General features: G+C 25.7%; 1 protein-coding gene across 5 annotated transcripts in view; it reads left to right on the top strand.

Annotated features, from left to right (window-relative positions):
• LOC122509101 (protein-tyrosine sulfotransferase) overlaps positions 1-26,163 on the top strand; it is a 363,218-nt gene that overhangs the window by 86,788 nt on the left and 250,267 nt on the right. For 4 of the 5 annotated variants that reach the window (XM_043622880.1, XM_043622876.1, XM_043622878.1 and 1 more), the window contains exon 2: positions 24,460-24,516. The exons of the other annotated variant lie outside the window; for it this stretch is intronic. The gene's annotated coding sequence lies outside the window, so the exon portion shown is untranslated. The remainder of the gene's footprint in view (positions 1-24,459; positions 24,517-26,163) is intronic. 5 annotated transcript variants of the gene reach the window in all.

The following is a 26,163-nucleotide window of genomic DNA, read 5'->3' as shown; positions in this document are numbered from 1 at the left end:
TTTCTTATTACTTAAAAAAAATGTTAAACCCTTTTCTCAAAATTCTTACCACGCTCAAGAGTTTGTTAGAAGAATAACAGGATTTACACAGAAATTTAATTTTGTTTTTCTCTAGTTTCCAGACACAATTTTGACATTTTCCCTGACCCTAAAGAATATTCTGATTCACTCTAAAAATTATTTGATACTCAAAAAAATGTTCTACTACATTTATTTACGAATTTCCTTAATTGCAAAATCATTCAGAAACACCAATAACTTCATTTTTCAATAAATATTTAATCATTATTATTATTCCGTGGGAACTAGGATTTTCAAACGGACCCCCCGGAAATTTCATGGAATTTCCATGGAAATTCTGCAAGTTTTTTTTTTTTTTAAATATTTTAACATTTCCAGTTATGTCATAGGTCAGGAAAATTAGGGAAAAGTCAGGGATTTTTTGATTAAAGTACTGGAAAAATGGAATTTATAAGAAGTTACAAATGATTGCAGAAATTCAATTGCTATTTTCAAAAGTAATAAAATTCTTCGCAGAAATTTAACTATATTCAACAATTTCTTTAAATTCTTTAAATTATTTTCAAAAATAATAAAATTTTTTACAGCGATTCAATTATTTTTATGAATAATAAAATTCATCAGAGAATTTCAAATATTTTTAATATAATTTTAATCGCATTCCTCGAAAAGTGTAATTATTCTTAAAAATTTTATTAAAATTCGTCGAAAAAATTGAATTATTTAAAAAATTGAATTATTTAAAAATTTGTTGATAAAATTATTTATGAGAATTCAATTTTGAAAAATATTTATATAGGTATTTATTTATTTTATTCAATAAATTATTTATTTATTTAATTAATTTTAATTAATTATTTATTTATTTAAATAATTGAATTCTCGTAGAGTTTTCTAATAAAAATTTATTTAAAAATGAATTTCAGTTAATATTTTACTTAATAATTGAATATTAAAAAAATTGTAGCATGAATTTTCAAAAATAATTGAATTTTTAATATTTTTGAAAATAATTAAAGTTTTTAAGGAATTTATTTAAAATTGTATTAAAAATAATTGAAAACCTATGAAAAATTTTATTATTTATGAAAATAATTGAATTCATGTGAAAAATTTTATTACTTGTAAAAACAATTAAATTCTTAAGAGGATTGTTTTTCAAATTTTTGTAAATAGTTTTATTTTATTTTGAAAAATTTTATGGAAATTTAAATTATTACAAAACATGAAGATATCAATAACTCCGAGTCTTACACTCGGAGTGATTGATATCTTCATGTTTTATAAAAATGTACTTATAATTTGTTGAATTTCATAAAGTTTTAAATATGAAATTTTTTGAAAATCTTAATTTCTATGGAATAATAATTATGATTAAATATTTATTTAAAAAAGAATTTATTGGTGTTTTCGAAAAATTTTAAAATTCAAAAATTCGTAATTAAATGTAATAGAACAGTTTTTTGAGTATCTAATCATTTTTAGAATCAGAATATTCTTTAGTGCCAGGGAAAAATTCAAAATTTTGTCCGGAAATCAGTGAAAAGCCAAGGAAATTTGTTTTCAATTCAATTTTACGTGAAATTTCGATTATTCTGAAATTCTTCAATTAAATATACATTAGAAAATAAAAACTTTAAATAATTTTCAAAAATTTCAAATAAGCTTTTTGAAAAAAATTAGTTCCATAGAATTTTTAATTAAAAATATGAAAAATTCAAATTTTCAAAGATTTTAATTTGAAACCTTTACAAATTCAATTATTTCTAAAAATTGCAATTATTAGTAATTTCTCCAAAATTCAATTATTATCAATTCAATATAATTATATTATTATAACTGAAATTAATTTTAAAATCCATATTTATTAGAAAATTCTACGAGAATTCAATTATTTAAATACAAAAATAAATAATTTATTGAATAAATAAATGTTTTTCAAAATTGAATTTTTAAAAAGAATTTTATAAAAAATTTTTCGAGGAAGTTGATTGAAATTGTATTAAAAAAAATGGAAATTCTGCAACAAATTTTATTATTTATGATAATAATTGAATTATTGCGAAGAATTTTATAAAAAAAAGTTTTAAACAATTGATTTTTTTCGAAAAAAATTAAGCAAATTCTATTTTTAATATTTGAATTTCTGTGAAATTTATTTATTATTTTAGAAAATAATTTAATATTCGTGTAGAACTTTGTCAAAATTGTTTTTTAATAATTGAATTTGTTTAGGAAATTTTATTAAAATAATAGATATATATCTAATACGTAAATAAAGTGGACATTATTTGAAAAATTTGAAAAAAATAGGTAGTAGTGTCTCATTTCTAGATGAATGAAAGAGTATCATTGAGAAGTATATAATTTCCTTCTCAAAGACAGTTTTATTTGAATAAAATTAATTTGCTGTTTGTGGTTTTTGTGGTGAAACGCAGTCCTTATTGACAAGTAGCAGATGACTTCTAACGATAATGTTTAACAGCATGTGATTATTAGGTTCTCAATGGTAATTTTTTCGGCCACTTTTCTCTTTAAATATTTAATAAATTGAGCTGAAATTTTGTAAGAAAGTCTAAAATACAATAAAGAAAGGCAGTGATGTGCAAAAGTTTTAATATTTAAAAAATTAATTATTATAAATTACTTTAAAATTATCAGTTGTCACGATCACTTCTAATCAATTTCTCGTCTTTACCAATTTCAAAGTGTTTTATTTATTATAATTTATTTTTGAATTATTAAAACTTTTACACATCACTGCCCTTCTTTATTATATATTTTAGACTTTCTTACAAAATTTCAGCTTAATTTATTAAATATTTAATAAGAAAAAAATGGTCGACAAAATTACCATTGAATTTCTAAGTCACATGCTGTTAACAGATGATTGAAACAATATGAATGGGAAGATAAATTCAAAATCAAATGTTTCTAGTAGCGAGCAATTCAAGTGTATAATCACACAAAACTGAAAGCAAATCATCCAAGATAATTAATATGATTTCGTTTTATATACACTAATTCAAATGTGGTTTCCAGTTCTCTATATATGCGGCAACATCTCTTTAATCAACCGGAAACTATTCATCAGGTTAAACCCTCCTTTCCTGCCTCTTGCAGAATGTCTTGTTAAACTTGTACTTTCTATTTACTGATTGAAATTTCCAAAGTTCCTCTCTCTCTACCTCTCTCTTTCTATTCTTGGATGCAACTGTATGCAATACTGACGTGTTTGTTTCAAAGTGGAATGAGAGACACTAAGGGCGACTGCATTTAAACATGGACCACTTTTGAACTTCTGCAAGTTTCACACTGCGGGGTCAATATAGTAACGTGGCAAGAAATTAGCTAGATTTACGATCAACAACTATAAAATTTTCTTTTACAAATCCAAGAGAAAAAGAACTTTTTTATTTTCTTATTTTTTTCTTAATGTTTGCCTTTTAGATTTTATAAACTTTTGTTTCTATTCGTACTTTAAAAATTAAATAAAATGAACATTGTTACAAATTTTGATTTTGTTTTATGAAGCTGAAGCTGGCACTCAGTTATCAGCACCCACTTATTTTTTTAAAATTTTGTTGGCAATGGAACAAAAGAAAACCATAGCTGAGAAAATAAAACGGCTCTAACAGAATGTACATTCTTCAAAGGTTATACATTAAAAACAATAAATTGAATACAAATCAATGAAAATAAAAACATTTAATTCTAAAAGGATTTTAATTTCTGCCGCAGAGCGAGCGCAGGGACAAATAATAAAATAAATAAAAAAAAGCATAATATAATAATGAAATATAATTTAAAAACAAATAATAAAATTATTTAATAAAACTTTTATGATTTTTATTTTAATTGTATTCAATAAAAATGTCATTACAATAAGTAAATAAAAATAATAATAGTAATAAATAGCAAATATATTATTGCATGTATTTAAAAATACATAGTTTAAATATTAATTACAAAATTACTTATAAAAAATAAAGCAAACCAAAAATCGATAGTTAAATATAGTCAAGGAAGAAAATGTGAAATTTTTCAGAATTTAAACTTGGTTTTTTTCAGAAAAAACCATTTTTTAAGGCCCAATGATCAAGTCCCGCGGTCTAATAAGGTTTTTTAGGTTTGTACTAATCTAACAAAAGTATTTCACCAAAAATCTATAATTAGAAATATTCAAGGAAGAAAATGTAAATTTTTTCAGAATTAAAATTTGGCCTTTTTCAGAAAAAATCATTTTTTAAGGCCCAATGATCGAATCCGGCTGTCTAATAAGGTTTAAAAAGTTTGTACTAATCTGACAAAAGAATTTCACCAAAAATCTACAGTTAAAAATAGTCAAGGAAGAAAATGGTAATTTTTTCAACATTAGAACTTGGTTTTTTTCAGAAAAAACCATTTTTTAAGGCCTAATGATCAAGTCTCGCGGTCTAATAAGGTTTTTTAGGTTTTTACTAATATTGCAAAAGTATTTCACCAAAAATCGATAGTTAAAAATAGTCAAGGAAGAAAATAGTAATTTTTTCAGAATTAAAATTTGGCTTTTTTCAGAAAAAATCATTTTTTAAGGCCCAATAATCGAGTCCCGCGGTTTATTAAGGTTTTTTAGGTTTGTACTAATCTGACAAAAGTATTTCACTAAAAATTGATAGTTGAAAATAGTCAAGGAAGGAAATGTGAATTTTTTCAGAATTAAAATTTGGTTTTTTAAAAAAAAACAAGTTTTTTAAGGCCCAATAATCGAGTCCCGCGGTTTATTAAGGTTTTTTATGTTTGTACTAATCTGACAAAAGTATTTCACTAAAAATTGATAGTTGAAAATAGTCAAGGAAGAAAATGTGAATTTTTTTAGAATTAAAATTTGGTTTTTTTCAGAAAAAATCATTTTTTAAGGCCCAATAATCGAGTCCCGCGGTTTATTAAGGTTTTTTAGGTTTGTACTAATCTGACAAAAGTATTTCACTAAAAATTGATAGTTGAAAATAGTCAAGGAAGGAAATGTGAATTTTTTCAGAATTAAAATTTGGTTTTTTTAAAAAAAACAAGTTTTTTAAGGCCCAATAATCGAGTCCCGCGGTTTATTAAGGTTTTTTATGTTTGTACTAATCTGACAAAAGTATTTCACTAAAAATTGATAGTTGAAAATAGTCAAGGAAGAAAATGTGAATTTTTTTAGAATTAAAATTTGGTTTTTTTCAGAAAAAATCATTTTTTAAGGCCCAATAATCGAGTCCCGCGGTTTATTAAGGTTTTTTAGGTTTGTACTAATCTGACAAAAGTATTTCACTAAAAATTGATAGTTGAAAATAGTCAAGGAAGGAAATGTGAATTTTTTCAGAATTAAAATTTGGTTTTTTTAAAAAAAACAAGTTTTTTAAGGCCCAATAATCGAGTCCCGCGGTTTATTAAGGTTTTTTATGTTTGTACTAATCTGACAAAAGTATTTCACTAAAAATTGATAGTTGAAAATAGTCAAGGAAGAAAATGTGAATTTTTTTAGAATTAAAATTTGGTTTTTTTTCAGAAAAAATCATTTTTTAAGGCCCAATAATCGAGTCCCGCGGTTTATTAAGGTTTTTTAGGTTTGTACTAATCTGACAAAAGTATTTCACTAAAAATTGATAGTTGAAAATAGTCAAGGAAGGAAATGTGAATTTTTTCAGAATTAAAATTTGGTTTTTTTAAAAAAAACAAGTTTTTTAAGGCCCAATAATCGAGTCCCGCGGTTTATTAAGGTTTTTTATGTTTGTACTAATCTGACAAAAGTATTTCACTAAAAATTGATAGTTGAAAATAGTCAAGGAAGAAAATGTGAATTTTTTTAGAATTAAAATTTGGTTTTTTTCAGAAAAAATCATTTTTTAAGGCCCAATAATCGAGTCCCGCGGTTTATTAAGGTTTTTTAGGTTTGTACTAATCTGACAAAAGTATTTCACTAAAAATTGATAGTTGAAAATAGTCAAGGAAGGAAATGTGAATTTTTTCAGAATTAAAATTTGGTTTTTTTAAAAAAAACAAGTTTTTTAAGGCCCAATAATCGAGTCCCGCGGTTTATTAAGGTTTTTTATGTTTGTACTAATCTGACAAAAGTATTTCACTAAAAATTGATAGTTGAAAATAGTCAAGGAAGAAAATGTGAATTTTTTTAGAATTAAAATTTGGTTTTTTTCAGAAAAAATCATTTTTTAAGGCCCAATAATCGAGTCCCGCGGTTTATTAAGGTTTTTTAGGTTTGTACTAATCTGACAAAAGTATTTCACTAAAAATTGATAGTTGAAAATATTCAAGGAAGAAAATGTAAATTTTTTCAGAATTAAAATTTGGCCTTTTTCAGAAAAAATCATTTTTTAAGGCCCAATGATCGAATCCGGCTGTCTAATAAGGTTTAAAAGGTTTGTACTAATCTGACAAAAGAATTTCACCAAAAATCTACAGTTAAAAATAGTCAAGGAAGAAAATGGTAATTTTTTCAACATTAGAACTTGGTTTTTTTCAGAAAAAACCATTTTTTAAGGCCTAATGATCAAGTCTCGCGGTCTAATAAGGTTTTTTAGGTTTTTACTAATATTGCAAAAGTATTTCACCAAAAATCGATAGTTAAAAATAGTCAAGGAAGAAAATAGTAATTTTTTCAGAATTAAAATTTGGCTTTTTTCAGAAAAAATCATTTTTTAAGGCCCAATAATCGAGTCCCGCGGTTTATTAAGGTTTTTTAGGTTTGTACTAATCTGACAAAAGTATTTCACTAAAAATTGATAGTTGAAAATAGTCAAGGAAGGAAATGTGAATTTTTTCAGAATTAAAATTTGGTTTTTAAAAAAAAACAAGTTTTTTAAGGCCCAATAATCGAGTCCCGCGGTTTATTAAGGTTTTTTATGTTTGTACTAATCTGACAAAAGTATTTCACTAAAAATTGATAGTTGAAAATAGTCAAGGAAGAAAATGTGAATTTTTTTAGAATTAAAATTTGGTTTTTTTCAGAAAAAATCATTTTTTAAGGCCCAATAATCGAGTCCCGCGGTTTATTAAGGTTTTTTAGGTTTGTACTAATCTGACAAAAGTATTTCACTAAAAATTGATAGTTGAAAATAGTCAAGGAAGGAAATGTGAATTTTTTCAGAATTAAAATTTGGTTTTTTTAAAAAAAACAAGTTTTTTAAGGCCCAATAATCGAGTCCCGCGGTTTATTAAGGTTTTTTATGTTTGTACTAATCTGACAAAAGTATTTCACCAAAAATCGATAGTTAAAAATAGTCAAGGAAGAAAATGTGAATTTTTTCAGAATTAAAACTTGGTTTTTTCAGAAAAAATCATTTTTTAAGGCCCAATAATCAAGTCCCGCCGTCTTATAAGGTTTTTAAGGTTTGTACTAATCTAACAAAAGTATTTCACCAAAAATCTATAATTTCAAATATTCAAGGAAGAAAATGTAAATTTTTCAGAATTAAAACTTGGTTTTTTCAGAAAAGATCATTTTTTAAGGCCCAATGTTCTAGTCCCGCGGTCTAATAAGGTTTTTTAGGTTTGTACTAATCTGACAAAAGTATTTCACCAAAAATTGATAGTTAAAAATAGTCAAGGAAGAAATTGTGAATTTTTTCAAAATTAAAATTTAATTTTCTTCAGAAAAAATCATTTTTTAAGTTCGAGTCCTGCAGTGTGATGTGGTTTTTTAGGTTCGTACTAATCTGACAAAAGTGTCCCTCCAAAAATTGATGTTTGAAAAAAATTTTTTTTAGAGAATTGTTTTGTAAGTCTGCGGACTCGATTATGTACAATATACTCAATATTTATAGTATTTTTTTCTTAAGTATATTTAAATCACATTCGTTAACTTTAAAATTTTTTTGCTCACTATTTTGAATTCTGAATTTTCGACCACGGATTTGGATTCAACGACCTTGAAAACCCCAGAGTAGGCATTTTCATATAGATTTGTTAACTTTAAAAATTTTTTGGTCGATATTTTAAATTTTGAATTTTTGACAACTGATTTGGAATTGTTTGGGTTTTCCAGTTTGAAGTTTGGATAATGCAGTTGAGGCCAGTATTTTGCCCAATCAACTTTTCCACTCAGGATAATACAAATATAAAAACTTATATTAAAAAATATATAAAAGATGTTACAAAACATGTAACTTTGATATTAGTACGTGTGTTTGAACTTGAACAATTATTTTTGCAGAAACTCGTAACCTTGTTAAATTTTTTCGGTGATGACAACCTAAAACAAAAAAATGATACAAATATCATCTGAAGTGGCATGTTTTACAGAAATCTCAGTTCATATGTCACGATTCTCAACCCTTCTTTGAAATGGCACGTTTTTCGCCAAGTCTGAAGTAGCTCGCTTCTGCTCCCAACCAACAATTTTACGAGAAAAGTGTCCGATAAATTAAGATCACTATGATCACGTGACCTGACAGTCACATGCTGTTAAAATAAGAAGTTAGTTAAGTAGAAATTTTATTAAATAATTCAACTAAAAATTATTTCCATTTAACGAAATTAGTAAATAAATATTCCATCTAACCAAATATTATGGGATATTCATGTGTGTGAATAAAATAAAATTATATTCGAACACAAATCTCGCTTACGAAAGTTGATAAAAATTTCACTATCATAAATAAACTTTTTATTCTATTTATCAATGCAGTGTTCTATTTATCGAAAATAGTAATACTAGGGAAAAGTTTTTTTATAAATATTTTTAAATAAATTGCTCGATTGTATCAAAGAACTTTTTGCAAATAATAATGGCTTATAGAGAAAAACGCAGTTAATGGTGCACAAAGGACAATGACACCCACGATGTTTTCTTTAAACAGATCTATATTTTCGAATCATTTTCTCTGTTAATTTATTCAGTCGTTTGCGGAACACTAATCTTCCGTGATATTGCTTGTTATTTTTATTATTGGATAATTTAAATTCGATATCAAGTTTTTATTAGTTGAATAACATTTTCCGCATGTTGAACATTAACCGCAAATGCGGGTGATATACACACACTTTTTGTAACCGTTATTTATTTTTTTAAATTATCCATTCAATTTTGTTTTAAAAGTTAATAGTACCTATTATAGCTAAATATTAATATTATTGTTTGATATTAACATTTATTACGTTCTATTATTTTTAAAATTGCTAATTTTATTGAGTGAGAAGTCAGCCGCGAGAGAAATATTGTTGCTACTATTGTTTTTAATCTCCTTTATTCTAAAAACTGACAGAAAACTTTATCATTTCTTTCACAAAAAATTATTTAAAAATTACAATTCTAAAAAATTTTTGCAATATTTTTGGTGATATTAATCTGCTTGGTGAAAATTTGAAACTTATTATTATAATAACTGTGAGTATATTGACAAAGGAACTGTATCTAAAATTATTACGAGAGAAACATTTCTATTGTAATAATATATTTTGTTACAATAACAGTATATTGTTGCAATATAGTAATAATAGTTCCAATAATAATGTGATCTTGTTTGCATTTGGAGAACAACAGAGTATATATATATATGGCGACAGTAGTTTCACAAAGTGTCGTATAATATCTAATGGCGAACGTTTATGAAGAGAATATTTCTGCGGGGAAAACTTTTGAAACCCTAAGTCCAGTAGAAAGCAGTTTAACTCGTCTGGAATTAATCTGTACAAATTGTGTTTAAACAACCACAAACGTACCACAATATTTTAGCTCTTAATATTTTACTTCTCTTCTTATTACAGTGTTATTTTCTGTTCGCTATTAATAACAGAGAGAAAAATGAAAAGCAAAAAAAGAACTAAAACATATTTATTTAAAAAAACGATTAAATTTATTTAAAAAACGATATTTGTATTTTTTTTCCATTTCTGTTCATAAAATTAAATTCTTTTATAGTCAGGCAATGAAGAATCGTTGAAATTGAAATTCGAATCAAATAAATTCCGTTAAATGATATTTCTTCTAAATTGGAATGCAATTAGATTACATTTCTTTTAAATAAAAAGATTTTTAATTAAAATTTCAATCAACTGAAAATTCTATTGAATAGAAATTTTGCTGACCTCATATGATGTTCAGTGAAATTTTCACCATGTAAATTAATTCATGCACCCCATTTATTTAAAATTATTATTTCCAGAGTTAATTTTACGACTTCAATATAAAATTTTCCAAATTTTTATAAGGAAATTTTCTTCTAAAAAAATTAAAAAGTTATTTTGTAAATAATAATCTTTAATAACAAATTTTACTATTCTACTTTGAATGTAGAATTGTCGACTTGTAGTATTAAAAAATCAGAAAAATTAACGTTTATAATTTAAAAAAAAATTTTTATTTTTGATTAAAAAAAATTGTCTCTCCATTAAAAGTATAATATTGAAAAAACATGGTTAAGCCTTTTTCGAAATTCAGGATTCAATCAGAAAATGATTATTTCTTTAAACTAATTATTAAAATTAAATTAAATTATTTTTTAATGCGCATTAGGTTAAAAATTTATTAAAATAATTTTACATTTAGTCATGGAATTTTAAAAATAATAATTTGAAAAAGGCAAGATACTTTAAAATCTTAAAACCGGAGCAATCCTGATAATTGATTTATAATTAAGTGAAATTTTTTTGTAGTTTACTAATTTGGAAATTTACTCTATTGTAAACTTTTTAGTCTTTTTTTAAATATTTTATTTATTCAAGTTTCTGTTGTACAACAATATTTCTCGTTGAAAGGCACACGTTGTCGACAAAATCCATTGCAACAAATTTTGTTTCGATCCGGAGAGCAAATATGACCCTTCTTAATGCAGTCATTTCCTTTAATAGTCGGGATCATCATCATCAAAACTGCAATTACTGCTCCAATCAATATTAAAACTATTCCGTGAAGATCCATTTGAATTCGTGGCACTGTAATAAGCAATCGTCATTTTAATATTTAACACTATTTAAATACTTACTAATTTTTAAATATTTAAAATTATTCAATAACTAAGTTAAATAAAATTAAAGGCATTTTTATTTAATTTTTATTGTCATATATTTGTTTCTATATTGGTTATTTAAAAAAAGCTCTCCAGCTTTATTATTTGTTTATCTGTTTACAATTCGTGAAATCCAATAGTTGAAACATAATTGTATAACTAAATTATTGTTTTTTTTTATGTACAGTAATATTATTTGATCTAAAATGAACAAAAATTTGTCAAATAAAATTATTTGATAATATAAAAGAGAAGAGGTTTTTATAGAAGCATTTTTTTTGAGGTCGACACTATATTAATCATTGTTTTGTTAAAATTTAAATGCACACTGAAGTATACAATATGGTTTAGTAGCGACAGTCAATATAGAGTCAGACAACTTTCAAATGCCAGAATAAATGCCGGCTATTCACTGAAATGAAAGGTCGTCAATGTTTTATTTTTTTACATTAGGAAAAAAAGTTTTAACACTAAAAATAAAAATTTATTTAAACAGCATTTATTTAATAAAATTAAATTTTGGACAATTTTCCCTATAATATTCAGTAGAGAAAGTGATAAATTAAATTATTTAAATTGCAATATGAATGTAAAATGTATGCAATTTTAATAAATTTCAATACTTTTTGCAACCTTCACTGTCATTTTATTACAGTTTTTATGGAAAAAAAAATTTCATGTTTTTTCTAAATTACAGGCTTCACAGTCTGTCCCCTATTTCCCTAAAAGTCCCCTTTTTTTAATTTTGGCCCCTAAACGTACCCTATTTTGAACATTTCCCCTAAATTTCCCCTGTTTTTGTCGTTGCAGGAAATCAATTATTTTCAAGAATTTTTAAATAATTCTGCAAAAGAATTCAATTATCTTGATAACCAACAAAATTCTCCCCATAAAATCAATTATTTTAAGGATTTTTAATTAAATTCTTTTCCAAAATTCAATTATTTTGATAAATATCAAATTTTTTCTCAATAATCCAATTATTGTCAAAAATTTTAATTAAATTCTTGGCAATAAATTTCAATTATTTAAACAAAATTAAATAAAATATTTTGCACGAATTCAATTATTTTTATAAATTTTAATGAATATCTCGTCAAGAATTCTATTATTTTCAAAAATTTTAATAAAATTCTTTGCAACATTTCAATTATTTTTAAAAGTTTTTCGCAACTCAATGTTTTTAAATATTTACTATTTTCATAAAATTTATCAACAGATTTAATTATAGAAAAAAATTGTTGATACAATTCTACGAAAAGATTCAATTATTTTCATAAATAATAAAATTTCATTTACGAATTCAATTATTTTTAATTGAATCATCGCAGAATTTCAAATAATTTTAATACAATTTTAAATAAATTCCTTGAGAAATGCAATTATTATGAAAAATTTTATTAAAACTTTAAGAAAGAATTCAATTTTAAGAAACATTCAATTATTCAATAAGACAATAAAATTCGTTGCAATAATTCAAATATTTTTATAAATAACATTTAATTCGTAGCAAAAAATCAATTATTTTCAAAAATTTTTAAGTAATTTTGCAAAAGAATTCAATTAGCTTGATAAATAACAAAATCGCATAAATTCTTCCCATAAAATCAATTATTCTAAGGAATTTTAATAAAATTCTTTTCCAAAATTCAATTCTTTTGAAAAGTAATAAAATACTTTGCAGAAATTAGATTATTTAAAAAATTTTTTAAAACTTCTCGTCAAGAATTAAATTATCTTTATAAATAGATAGGGAAATTCTTCTCAAGAATTAAATTATTGTCAAAATTTTTTTTAAAATTCTTCTGAAGTCAATTATTTTTAAAAAATTTTTTTAAATTCTTCTCATGAATTCAATTGTTTTCAAAAATTATTATTTAAATTCTTCTCAGGAATTCAATTATTTGTAAAAAATTTAATAAAATTCTTCAAAAAGTTTTCAATTATTTTCAAAAATTGGTATAAAATTCATAATTATAATAAATTTTATTAAAATTTTAATTAAATAAAATACTTTTTAGGGTCACTGTGAAGCCTGAAATTATTACACATTATTAGAAAAATAGTTTTAGCAGCTATAAAATTTACTTAAATTCTTAAAATATTTTTTAATGCTAACGTTTTTAATATAATAGGTCAGGAAAATTAGAAGTTTGTGAAAATATTATGTATTAAGAGAAAGAGTCGATTATTTAAAAAAATTATTTTTTTAAATAAAAAGTATTTTTGTTAGTATATTTGAAAGCGGTAATTTTATTTTAAAGTTCAAGTTGTGATAAAAATGGAGTTTTCTAAAAAGCTATCTCTGTCACTGTAGCATTAATAATGAAAACGGTAATTGAACGCTTGCATCACACTTTCTATCCCGCATGCTTAAGTTGCATCGAGATTCACTATAATTATATAATTAATCTTTCTATTATAACATTCACTTTAAAAACTTTTCAAACCATTTTCACTCTATCTTTCAATTAATTATACATAAATGAATGTTTGAAAAAGCATTTAATTGTATTTAAATATTTAAAACTTTCATTTTAAGGAAGATTAAAATTCAACACTTAAATGGATGTTTTATATTTAATTTATTTTTTAACAAAACTATTTTTTATTCTATTTATTTTCATTTGCAACATTACAATCAAAATTGTAGTTACAATTATAATTTTCCTCAAAATGGAACAAAAAAAAAATATTTAATTTGATAGAAAAATAATAAAACTTTTTTCTAAAAAATTCTGTACTTACTAAAAATGATGAATATCGATGTGAAAACGACAAAAAAATGAATGAAAACTATTTAAAGTAACTTCTTTTTATATACTGCTTAGTTTTTCCTCTTCTCTTATCTATTTTACCGTATATGATGAGCAAACTTATATCTCGTACTAATTAAGGAAAATTTTTGTACGTAAAAATTTGAAATTGTCTACATTTCTAGTATTTCATTTTCATGTAGTAGGTATTAATTTATATAAGTAATAAATAATAATAATTATAGGTAATATACAAATAACATATGAAACATATAAAATATGTTAAATTATGCCGGAAAATAATTAAATTTTTAAAATATGCAATTTCATGTACTAGTTTGTGAAAATAAAATTCATAAAGTTATTTTTTTCCCCCAAGAAAGGAAACTTACCTTTATGTATGAAAATAGAAATAACGTGTCAACTTTTTAAAATTTTGAACACATTCTGCGTTGGTTTTATTAAAGTACCTGTCAAATCAGAAAAAAGTATAATAAATGTAGATGCACAAAAATAAAAAGATTCCTTTACTTTAAAACGAAAAAAAAACAAAAAATAAAATGCTGGGAAAGCAAGTGGAAAACTATAATTCTTTCTTTGTGAGAGAGCAAATGTTTGCTAATTATTCATAATAAGAATACATATTCAGTTGTCCGTATAATGAGCACTTTAAACGAAAAACAAAGAGCTACTAACGAGAATGTAATTTCATAATTTAAATTTCCAAGATTTTCTATATGTATTTCCTAACTGTAACGTGGAAGTATAATTTTTGCAGCAGAATAAACAAGTAACAATTGTATCTATTAAAAGATTTTCTCACTTTATTATTTATTTCGTTTAATTTTTGTTTATTATTCTTTTAATTTTGAAAAATTTAATTTAAAAATAGAACAATTACATTAAAATATATATTATATAATATAATATATATATATATATATATGGTGTATACTCCACAATATTTTTTCTTAGTTTTGCAACTTTTCAGGCCTAATGTAACCAATTACTAACAAAAAAACTAAGAATAATAATTTTATCAATTGTTTAAACAAATTAGTAATTACTTGTAATAATGTTGCCACGCAACCTGGAAACCTGCAAAACCTGGAAATGTCAGGGAATTTCATAAACCTTCAAAAAACCTGGAAAAGTCAGGGAATTTTGATTGAAATCCTGGAAAATTATTGTTTTCTAAAGTTATTGTGCTTATTCTTGAAATCTAATTTTTCATTAATTCAATTTTAAATGAGTTGCCTTATTAATTTTTCTTCGCAATAATTCAATTATTTTCACAAATAATCAAATGTTTTTTACAGAGATTCAATTATTTTCATAAATAATAAAAAAAACTTATAGATTTACAATTATTTTCATAAATAATATAACTCATCGCAGAATTTCAATCATTTTTCATACAATTTTAATGGTATTTCTCGAAAAATGTAATTATTCATAAAAATTTTATTAAAATTCATCAAAGAAATTCAATTATTTTAAAAAGCCTTCCTATAATTTATTTATTAGAATTTAAGTATTACTGTCAATACATTTTTAATTAAATTTCTTGAGAGAATTAAATTATTTTCAAAAATTTTAATGAAATTCTTTGTAACAATTCAATTTTTTTTTTTAATAATTTTAATAAAATTCTTCATAGAAATTTCATTAATTTCTATAATTTATAAGAATTCAATTATTTTCAAAATCTACTATTTCAATAAAATTTTACAAAAGAATTCAATTAGGTATTTAAAAAGAAATATTATTAAAAAATTTGTCTGAAGAATTCAATTATTTTTAAAAGTAATAAAATTCTTCGAAAAAATTTAATTATGGTCAAAAGTTTGGAAAAATTATCGTCAAAATTTCAATTATTTTTATAAATATTAAATTTTTTTCAAAAATTCAATTATTTTTAAAAATTTTAATGAAATTCTTTTTAACAAATTCAATTTTTTTCAAAAATTCTCCTCCATTCAATGATTTTCAATATCTACTATTTTAATAAAATTTTCTAAAAGAAGTGAATTATTTTAAAAATTTTTTGATAAAATTCTAAGCAAACCTTTTATTATTTTTATAAATAACAAACATATCACAGCAATTCAATTATTTACAAATTTTTTATAAATTTCTTTGCACTAATTTCATTATTTTCAAAAATATTCAATTTATTTTCACAGAAATTCAATTATTTTTATAAATATTAGAGAACTTTTTCAAAAATTATTAAAAATAATGAATTTATGGAAGATGTTTAGTTAAAAACACGAAAAAAAATTTAATTTTGTAAAAGTTACAAATTATTGTACAAATTCAATTATTTTTAAGAATAATAATATTCTTCGAAAAAATTAAATATTGTTCAAAAGAAGTAAAATTCTTCTTAGAGATTAAAGTAATTATTCTTAAAACTGTTATTAAAATTCGTTGATAGAATTCAATTATTTGAAAATTTGGTGATAAAATTCTTTATGGGAATTCAATTTTAAGAAACACTCAATTATTCAATAAATTACTTATTTTTGTATTTAAATAATTGAATTGTCGTAGAATTTTCTAATTATAATTGATTTAAATATGAATTTCAGATAAAATTGTAGATAATTGAATTTTGATCTTTGAATGTTTGAATTTTTCATACTTTTAATTGAAAGTTGTGTAGATTTAATTTTTTTTGAAAAAGTTGAATTAAATTTTTTTTAAGTTATTTGAAGTTTTTATTTCCTAATATTTGATTGTAGAGTTTCCGAAAAATCAATAAAATTTCGTAAAATTGAATTGTAAACAAAAAGATTTGAAAATGTTGAAAGAAATGTTTTAAAAATTATTAATAATAATTAATAATAATTAATTTAAAGAAGAATTTTAGTTAAAAATTTTGGAAAACAATAATTAAATTAAAATGATGAAAGTAATTTTGAATAAGTTACAGTAACAATATTATTATAATATAAAATAATGATTTTATCAGTCGGTCATTTTTAATTATTATAAAACATGAGAATAATTATCATCAAATCTAAAAATAAAAAAGACACAATATTTTTTATACAGAATCGAAAAAGAATTATTTAAATCAAATCTTTTAATGAAAATATTGTGGACAATGCTCCATATTAACTTGTCATTAATCATAAAATTTTTATTCTCTACGATATGTAAAATTATGCACACTGTTAAAAATAATTTTTTTTAATTTCACTCCTCCCTTTTTTAAAACACTAGAAATCCGTTGTTCTCAACATGGAATTACATTTCTGAAAAAGTTCTGATAACGATATTCTTATTTTCCATCACTATTAGTGATCCTATTTCGTTGAAATGTGATTAATAAATTACAGGGCAAATAATTCTAGCGTGCTTTCTACGAGTTATGCTGTCATACTAGAATCGCGTGCAGATCACTGTATTTTACAATAAAAAAAACATATACTTTCCCCTTTAAATCAGATCTCAACGGTCTAATTTTGTAATGTAGATTTTCCCTGGTAAACAGCAGCTCAATCGCAGCTGTTTTAATGAAAGATTTATACGTTAAAAGCATACAATGACAATTCGTTGTTTATTTAGTTATCTACTTTACTGTTGTACATGTAAAAGCAGTTAATTTTGAACATTCAATTAGTAGGCGCAAAGGAAATCAATACTGAAAGTATTGATAAGGCTAACTTGCTTTAAAAATTTACTTTATTGCAAACGGCACTCTGTTTCTGAAAATATACTCATTTTTTAATTTTACAAAAAAGCAAGAATTGGAATTTTTTTTCTTTTTTAATCTTCTAATACTAAATATTTTAAATGCAATAGGAAAGTTGAAATTCGAATTTTGTTTTTCGGTTGTTTATTTGCTTCACAGGGAGAGAGGATATGTTAACATAATTGGTTAAAAAATGGAGATGTAAAAATTGGTACTGTGGGACTCGGGGGTGTGCTTGAAGGCAGATCTATGACCCAAGGAAAATCATTCTTATTCCTTATTTATATTGAGTTTTGCAGACTTTGATTCGCCTATACGGAAGTACCGTCAGGCTTTAGGCAGCGTAGATGTGGTTCCCTTTTTGTTGTTTATGCGACTCTTTCCATGACCTTATTTTCTCTGGATTCTTGCAAAAGTCTCCTTGGCTTCCTTCAGGGCAGTTCTGAAGACTTTGAAACTTCCTGATCCAGCGACGTGGTTGGAATTCCTGCTTTCAACGTAATTTACTTTACATAGCTGCTTGGGTTAGTTTAGCAATGTGCGCAAAGTTAGTGATCAGTTGGCTACTCTGCATTGTCTTTCTGTGTAGCCATAACTCAGATATTAAGAGGTTGTAACGATTTCTTTTATTAAACGAATTACACTTTAAAATAAATTGGTTTAAATTATAAAAATTAAATCACATACAATAAAATTAAATTCAGGAATTAAACAAATATAACATATTCTTCCAACAATTATAAGTCTTCTTATTTCTGGGTAAAGAAATCTAAGTTTCTAATTACGAGTGTTACTTTTCTACACACCGACTATTACTTTTCTACGATTCCTACAGCTTTGATCATTTCCGCGACCAAGTTTCCTCGTTGTAGTCATTCGCCTGTATTGATCTGGAAACTAGAATAGTCCATCCGTAATCTACCGCGCATCTTGACAGAAGAACCTCAACTTGCTAAGTACAGCGTATCACAAAGACGAAGAGTTGAGATAATTCGATCAAGTGAGCAGCAACGAAATGTACTGGCAAACCAAATAATTACACCCACACTCATGCGTACCGTTATAATCTAATAATAAATTTTTATGGGTATAAAAAATTAAACATTCAATGTGAGTGTCTTGATTTTAAAGGCGATTAATAAAAATGGAATACAAAAAATAACTTTAGCGAAATGTTGACACAATTCAATTGAACTTATAATCATTAATGAAACAATACAGACCAAATATGAAGATGTAAGGTGATCGTGTTCGCTTGTCGAGATGAAAAAGACGCTGTGAGAAGATCCTGATTTTGGTAGTCAATTATAAATTTTGATGAGACAATTTGATCCGCATTAATGAATTCCTTACATTGATGTACAATTGCGCAAATATGAGTAGGAACATGATGACGGAACTGGAACTCAACACATTGAATCAGTACAATTAAATAAGTAAGCCGCACAGGAATCTTTGTTGATTAAAAGTTTAACCGCACTGATAAATAATACAAATAATCTATTTTCGAACTTATATAACAATAAACATAAACGGTTTTATAGAACAATGCCTATAGACGAGATGTTGATTGCATCCTACTACCACAAAGCAACGTTACAAATTGACGACAACGCAATAGAATGAACTTGGTTTAGTAATGTAATTAGACCAAGTTCACCGACTTATGATTAATACAGTTAATATTTAATAATATAGAACCGGCACTAAAGATCAAAGATCTCCTATGTTCAGATACATACGTATTCGAACTGACTTGTCTGAGAAAGATGAAGAGTTACGTCTCCAAACGGTCATCAGAAGATTGGATTAGTATTATAGCGATCGGAATTTCACGGGCTTTAGATGTCTCGATCTTGGTCTATGGGGTTTCCTGGGTGAGTTATAGTATTAGCTCGGGAGGTGACCTGCCTTAGTCACAAGGGATTAGTAAGGTTCCGCCACAAGCCGAGGAAATACCTATAATTGTGGAAAGCGGTTAAGATGCTCAGTAAGCCTAATATTGATAGTTTTGAATGCACACGCCTGCTTTGATGTTTGCCTTAAGTCAAATATGTTCATCATGATTGCAAGGAGGTGTTGTTTGGTCAAACACTGTTTGAGAATAATTACAGACATAAATTGAAAACTCCTTGTGGTCCCCGTTTGCAGTATACGAGATATGTCGCCTAGCACCCGTTGGGGATTTATCTAGCTCAGACAGAGACTTGGGTTTGTAAGGCCTTTGTAGTATCGGGTCCATGATAATTAAATCTGATAACAAACTGACCCCGAGAACCTATAAAAGGTGACACCCTGTGATCTCCGTGTCATTCCAGCAACCGCCCCCAAGTCAACTAGTTGTGTACTGTCATCAAGTGTCTTCTTCGACTCCACTATAAAAAACCTCTTCAAGTACCAAGTGCCTTCTTCGAATGTCGTCTTAGTCAAGTTCATTCAAGGAGATAATTTCTACTACGAGTCACATTTCTGTTTTTCTAAGGACTGCATTACCACGACATCAACGTCAATTAAATAATTCGGTAACTCCAAGGCTGAGGTATGTTCAATCTAATCTGCATCGACACCTGGACTCCGTACCTTTCTCTTCGGCTGGCCCAAAAACAATTCAAGGGAAATCTACTGCATTCTCTGTTTCCGCTAGTCAAGGTCATTTCCTCGACAATACACTGAAGGAGGTATTGCTTGCTGGTTCTACGACTCGAAGAATAATTTTAATAGGTAAATAACTAATACTTTAAATTTTGTCCCGATGTCAGACAATTTAAATATATAATTTAGGGTATGTTTAGTTTCCTTCTGAGACATGACAATACCGAAAACAACTATTCACAAAACGAAGTTTTATTGAACAAAATAGTCAAGATTTCAGGGTCAAATTTTTCCACAAAATATGGTGCCAAATCCACAAAAATTAAAATAAAAAAAATTCTACGTACTCGACTGCTACATGTAGCCTAGATTAAGAAAATATTTCGATTTTGGTTCTAGCTCAAACGAATTATACGAAGTGTAATATTATATCAAAAACAAATTTTACAAGCTATAAAAGTACAATAAATTAATTCCTTTAAACCAATTCCTGTTTACTTTATTCCTTCTATGTAAAAAAATTCATGAAAAACAGTTAGAAATTGTGCTGCAAAGTTGTCACTCCCCCTTAAAGTAATAGATATTATAAACGTTTTACATGAATGACTTTACATTGTGTCCGACGCGTTTCACACTCCTGAGTGAACTAATTCCTTCACTTTCCCACTCCGCACATTAACTTAGCACGACATCCACATAAAACTTTAAAAACGAAAATTATAAAAGGATGGAATAAATTAAAATTAAAATATTTCAATCATTAACCTGTCATTTTAAAAGAAAATTCATTCCTTTAGAGTTTTGAGGTTATAACTACATATGCAAAGACAAAGTAAAATAAACAACAGTGTTAATTAATTATTTATTAAATATTCACTTCTTACGAGGGCAAACTCAGTCAGTATCTGCTTACACATAAATTAAACTTTATGACTCTTTTTGTTTGTTTGTTTGCTTTCTGCTTCTTCCTAGACAAATCAATACAATCACGTTTGATAAAGAAAAGTGTTCTTTTATATTTCAACTATAAAGTTTATCCTCATTTGAATGAAATGGAGCTTTATCTAAAAAGAAAATTGCTTTTTTTGCAATTTCATTTTCTTCAAATGTTTTTCTACTTAAGCTACAAATTCGTGGAAAAATTAATTTTTTGAAAATACAACATTCATTCACGCATTTATTTGGTTTTAATCAAAAAATGTTACCAACGAAAAATTTAGTTTTTGAAAAAAAAATCATTGCTTTCAAGCTGAAAATGTTTTTAAAAAATACCATTTTTATTCAATTTTTTAATATGAAAACTTATTTGTCTATTTTTCTAATTACTAAATCATAATTTTATCATTATTTTCAAATATATTTTATTGTTTAGGATATATAAAAATTATTATCTGAAATTAGTTAGAAAAATATGATTTGAAATTAAACAAAGCGGCTGTCTTATGAATGTTGCATGTTAATAAATTATAAGTCTCAAAGTGAGAAGTGGTGCTCCGTACAAGTCAGTCTGAATTTTTCATCTTTAAGAAGTGGTTTTCTATACATCAGTCTAATATTTTCGTGCTTATCTTCACGTGAGTGTAAAATACAAATTATCTTCAAACCAAATATTGTTGAATTTTTTTCGGAAGTACTGCTCAAGTTTTGTGAATACATAATTGTTATTCATCAAAGGAAATACTACGGAATATATTTGGGTTAGTTCGATGTAACTGTTATGTCTCAGAAATGAAACTAAACATAATCATAATTTATATATTTAATTTGTCCGGCATCGGTGATTCATACCTGATTTATTCACAGAGTCGAACACTCTGATTTCAAGGGACAGGTTTTAAGAAAGAGTAACTGTTTAATTGAAGTTAAATTACTAAAGTTTTTATTTGAATCCTTTACAATTAGAGTGAGAGAGAAATAATAGATCCAAATGTCATGTCTTCAGGGATACTGAAACAAATACGGACTTTGTAGAATCAATCGAGAATTTAGATAGGGACTAATTTTAAAAGTATTAGTTACTTACCCATAAAAATTATTTTTAGAGACGTAGACCCAACAGGCGATACCTCGTACAGTGTGAAGTCAAAGAAGTGACGTTGTCTGGGGTAGACTGAGAAGGCAATAGATTTTTCTTGAAATGTTTTCGGGCCAGCCAAAGTGAAAGGTCCAGAGTCCAGGTGTCGAATTATTGATTTGACGTTAAAGTCAAAATAATGCAGTCCTCGCAAAAATAGAAATTTGTCTCGCAGTAGAAATTATCTCGTTGAATGAACTTGACTTAGACGAGACTTGAAGAATACACTTGGTACTTGAAGAGATTTTTGGAACTGGAGACGAAGAATACGCTTAGTACTTTAGTTAAGTTGAAGGCTCTTCCTGGACTGACGAAGATCGCGGGTTTTCTGATTTGAGGGTGACTTCTGAACTTGGTGGCGATTCCAGGACTGACGAACTCGGCAAGGGTGCATCCTTTTATACTTTTTCTTTTTAAAGGGAATTGACGTCACACAAGGGTAGTAAAATTTTTACGACCGTATACGCTCATTATGATAATCGCATACGCTAACTTTTGATGTGGGCGCGCATTTGGATCAATATGGTCTTAGATTTCAAAGGAACAAAGGATTCAGTTATTTTTAACTTTTACAAAATGTTTTTAATATAATATAAATGCGTCGCGATGACGTGACATAATACTGTTGATAATTGAGTTAATGACCCGAATTTTATTTGTGAAGCAACTGATTTTTCAGAAACTTTAGCAAAATTTGTAATAATCGATATAGAGCGGTAATTACAAACATTGTCAACATTCCCTGGCATATAAACTTATAAATTTTGCAATTTGAACAGCAAACTTGCTGCAAAATGTAGTGCTAAGTGGGTATAAATTTCAGTCCAACTTTTTGATTAACTATTTTTTATCCCTTTCTTTATTATTTATTATCGATTGATGTATGTATATTTAATGTCGATGACATAATTAATATTCTAATTAGTCCTGAATCATACTCGTGATTTTGTCCAATTTCTGGAGCAAGTAGAGAACTATAATACACGTCAATATTATGTGCACATATTGACACGAGCATGTGCCTATAATTCACTAAGTAAATCACAGAATCCACGTGTGCCTGTCCGAAACAGAGGCAAACACTTCATACGCGTACATAACTCTCCGATTCAGTCCTCTGTTGCCCCATGGAATTAATGTACAAATATTTTAAGTCCTTATGGTGACACTAATGTCACTTCACTCGTGCGTGATATATAACGTTACTAAAAACTATCTAGCGATTGATTGTCCTTCCATTACTGTAATTGAAAATTCAGCCGGTTAAATTTAGATGCTTGCAATAAAGTTGATTGAAACTTTTTTTTCACTTCTCTCTCTTTTATTTTCTTTTTTGCAAAAAAAAGGGGTAATCGAATTTTTCATGAATGAAATCCAATGAAATTAATTCTCGGTAAAGGGCCTTTCAATCTTTTTCTCAGTGAAAGATATCCATCCAAAACCTCCCTAATTCGCTTCAATCTCAGTCTCCATGGTAACCCATCCGGAATTCAACTGTTGCTTCATTCCTGTAGAAATTCCTTGGAGAGTTTACCTTGACAGAGGATATTGTGTTCTTGATACGAACATTGTATGTTTACAAACAACAAAAAAAGTGCTTTCAAGTTTTTAATCGTTCTTTGAAAAATATTGTTTTTTTTTTCTTCTAATATTCATTTTGGTACAAATCTCTGAAAGCATCCACTAAAAAAAAATATAATTTTCAAAGACTTGGAAAAACTGCGAAATTAGTTCAGAAAAAATGTTTTATGAAAATGAAACTTTGTTTTAAAATAGAATTGTCATTAAAACTTAATGTATTATAATTGTAATGCTCCAAATATGCGACAGGAATTTTAATAAATTGCATTCTCCTGGAGATATATTATTGCTCCTAAAATTGAAAATTAAATTTACTTAACCATTTTAAAAGTTTCTGTATGAGTCCACACATATGAGAAATTGTTGGAATTTTGACAAACGTAATTAGAGTTTAAAATGCTTTTTGCGCTGATTTTATAACAAAGTATCACTTTCGAAAAATAAATTAATCTCCTCTGCGTACAATTCGGTAAATAACAGTTTTGTCAGACAGAAAGTAATTTTATTTCCTTTATATATATATAGAATGTTTGAACTAATATATGTATATAGTTTCGGGAGACTATATATTTTGAATTGCCACATATAAATTGTATGGTTACACTTACAAATGCATCATCTTTTTTTTTTTTGACGAATTTCTTATGCTTTTTCGCGTTAGATTTTTATCGATTCATTATGCAAACATTTGATACTGGTTCTATCGATGAATATTTCATGACTGAGAGAATTGTTTTCTTTTTTCAGCACATACGAGACACGTTGAAATCTCAGCTTCCGCTTGATGCAGTCGCGTTTGATAATGTGAGTACGACCTCTTTGCATAACTTTAACATTGGAAAAGTCAACGAATCAATGCGGCAAAAATGTCGATTTTTCAGAACGCTGCACTCACTTTCAGAAATAGATCCTTTTGATGGCATACACGTAAAGTTAATCTCTAGACAGAGTAAAATATCAATCACTTTTTTTTTATTGTTAATAAAGTAGGTATATTTTATTGAACTTGCAAAAAAAAAGTTAAAATCTTTACAGAAAAAGATTTGACTATAGTCATGAAACTCGTTATTCGGAGGTTTTTAGGGTCACTGATTACGAATGTTGTGTCAGTTTTTAAAAATTCAAAATGGCGGATCCAACATGGCGGACGAAATTTTTAAAAGTTGAGCTAAGCTTTTGAAAATGACTACTTGAGGGTTTTTTGGGTTTCTGATTACGAATCCAATGTCAAATTCTCAAATTTTTTAAAATTAAAAATGTCTAATCCAGGGCTCGAACCAGTAAAAGTATTTAAAAATACGGACTTTTAATATTCAATTATAATCCAAAATTTTAACTCAAATCTATTTTTAAATCAATTTTTATTAGAAAATTCTGCTAGAATTCAATTATTTAAATAAAAAAACAATTTATTGAATAATTGCATGTTTCTTAAAATTAAATTCTCATAATGAATTTCATCAATAAATTTTTAAACAATTAATTCTTTTCACGAATTTTAATAAAATTTTTAAGAGTAATTACATTTTTCGAGGAATTCGATTAAAATTGCATTAAAAATAATTTAAATTCTACAATGAGTTTTATTATTTTTGAAAATAATTGAATTCCTCAAAAGAATTTGATTATTTACGAAAATAATTGAATCCCTGTAAAAATATTATTTATGAAAATAATTTAATGATTGCGAAGAAATTTGTAAAAAATTTGTAAATAGTTGAATTCCTGTATGAAAGTTTTATTATTTTATGAAAATAATTAAAGCTTTGCGTAGAATTTTTTTTTAAATAATTGAATTCTTTTAGAAAATTTTATTAAAAATATATTAAAAATCATTGAATTGAGGAAATTTTTTGAAAATAATTGAATTTCGGAGAAGAATTTAATTATTTCTAAAAATAATTGAAATTTCGGAGAAGAATTTTTTATAATTGTTGAAAAACCTTCTAGTAACGAGTTTCATGCAAATCTAAACAATTTATATAATTAAAGTCATCCGCCATTTTGAATTTTGAAAATTTTGCAGAACTGAAATCGAATAAGTTATCAGCGACCACAAAAACCATTCACTACAGTGGTTGATGAAATTTTTGTTACTTTGTCTGGCGTTAATGGGTTAATACAAAAAAATGATATTTTGTTGTAATCTGCAGAAGAAAAGTGGAAAGAATCGCATTTTATCAAAATAAGTCAAAAAAAGTCTAATTTTTTTAAACTAGTCAAAAATGTCGTACTATTCAAGGCCTGTAAGTTACTGAAAATCATATTTTTTATAAAAAATATTTCCTATTTTAGAGAAAAAAAAACAATGTTTTTTTATGAATTTAATGAGAACTCAATCGAACGGAAGTTAGTATAACCACAGAATAAAATTAAAAATTTGTAAATTGTTTTAAATTGAAAAAATTAAAGAAGAAAATTTTAAGCAACTTTTGTGACATATTGCATGCA

Source organism: Leptopilina heterotoma, unplaced genomic scaffold (genome assembly GCF_015476425.1).
Source record: "Leptopilina heterotoma isolate Lh14 unplaced genomic scaffold, ASM1547642v1 Lhet_6, whole genome shotgun sequence".
In the NCBI taxonomy this organism is placed as follows: Eukaryota; Metazoa; Arthropoda; class Insecta; order Hymenoptera; family Figitidae; genus Leptopilina; species Leptopilina heterotoma.
This window is presented reverse-complemented; position numbering and strand designations above follow the sequence as displayed.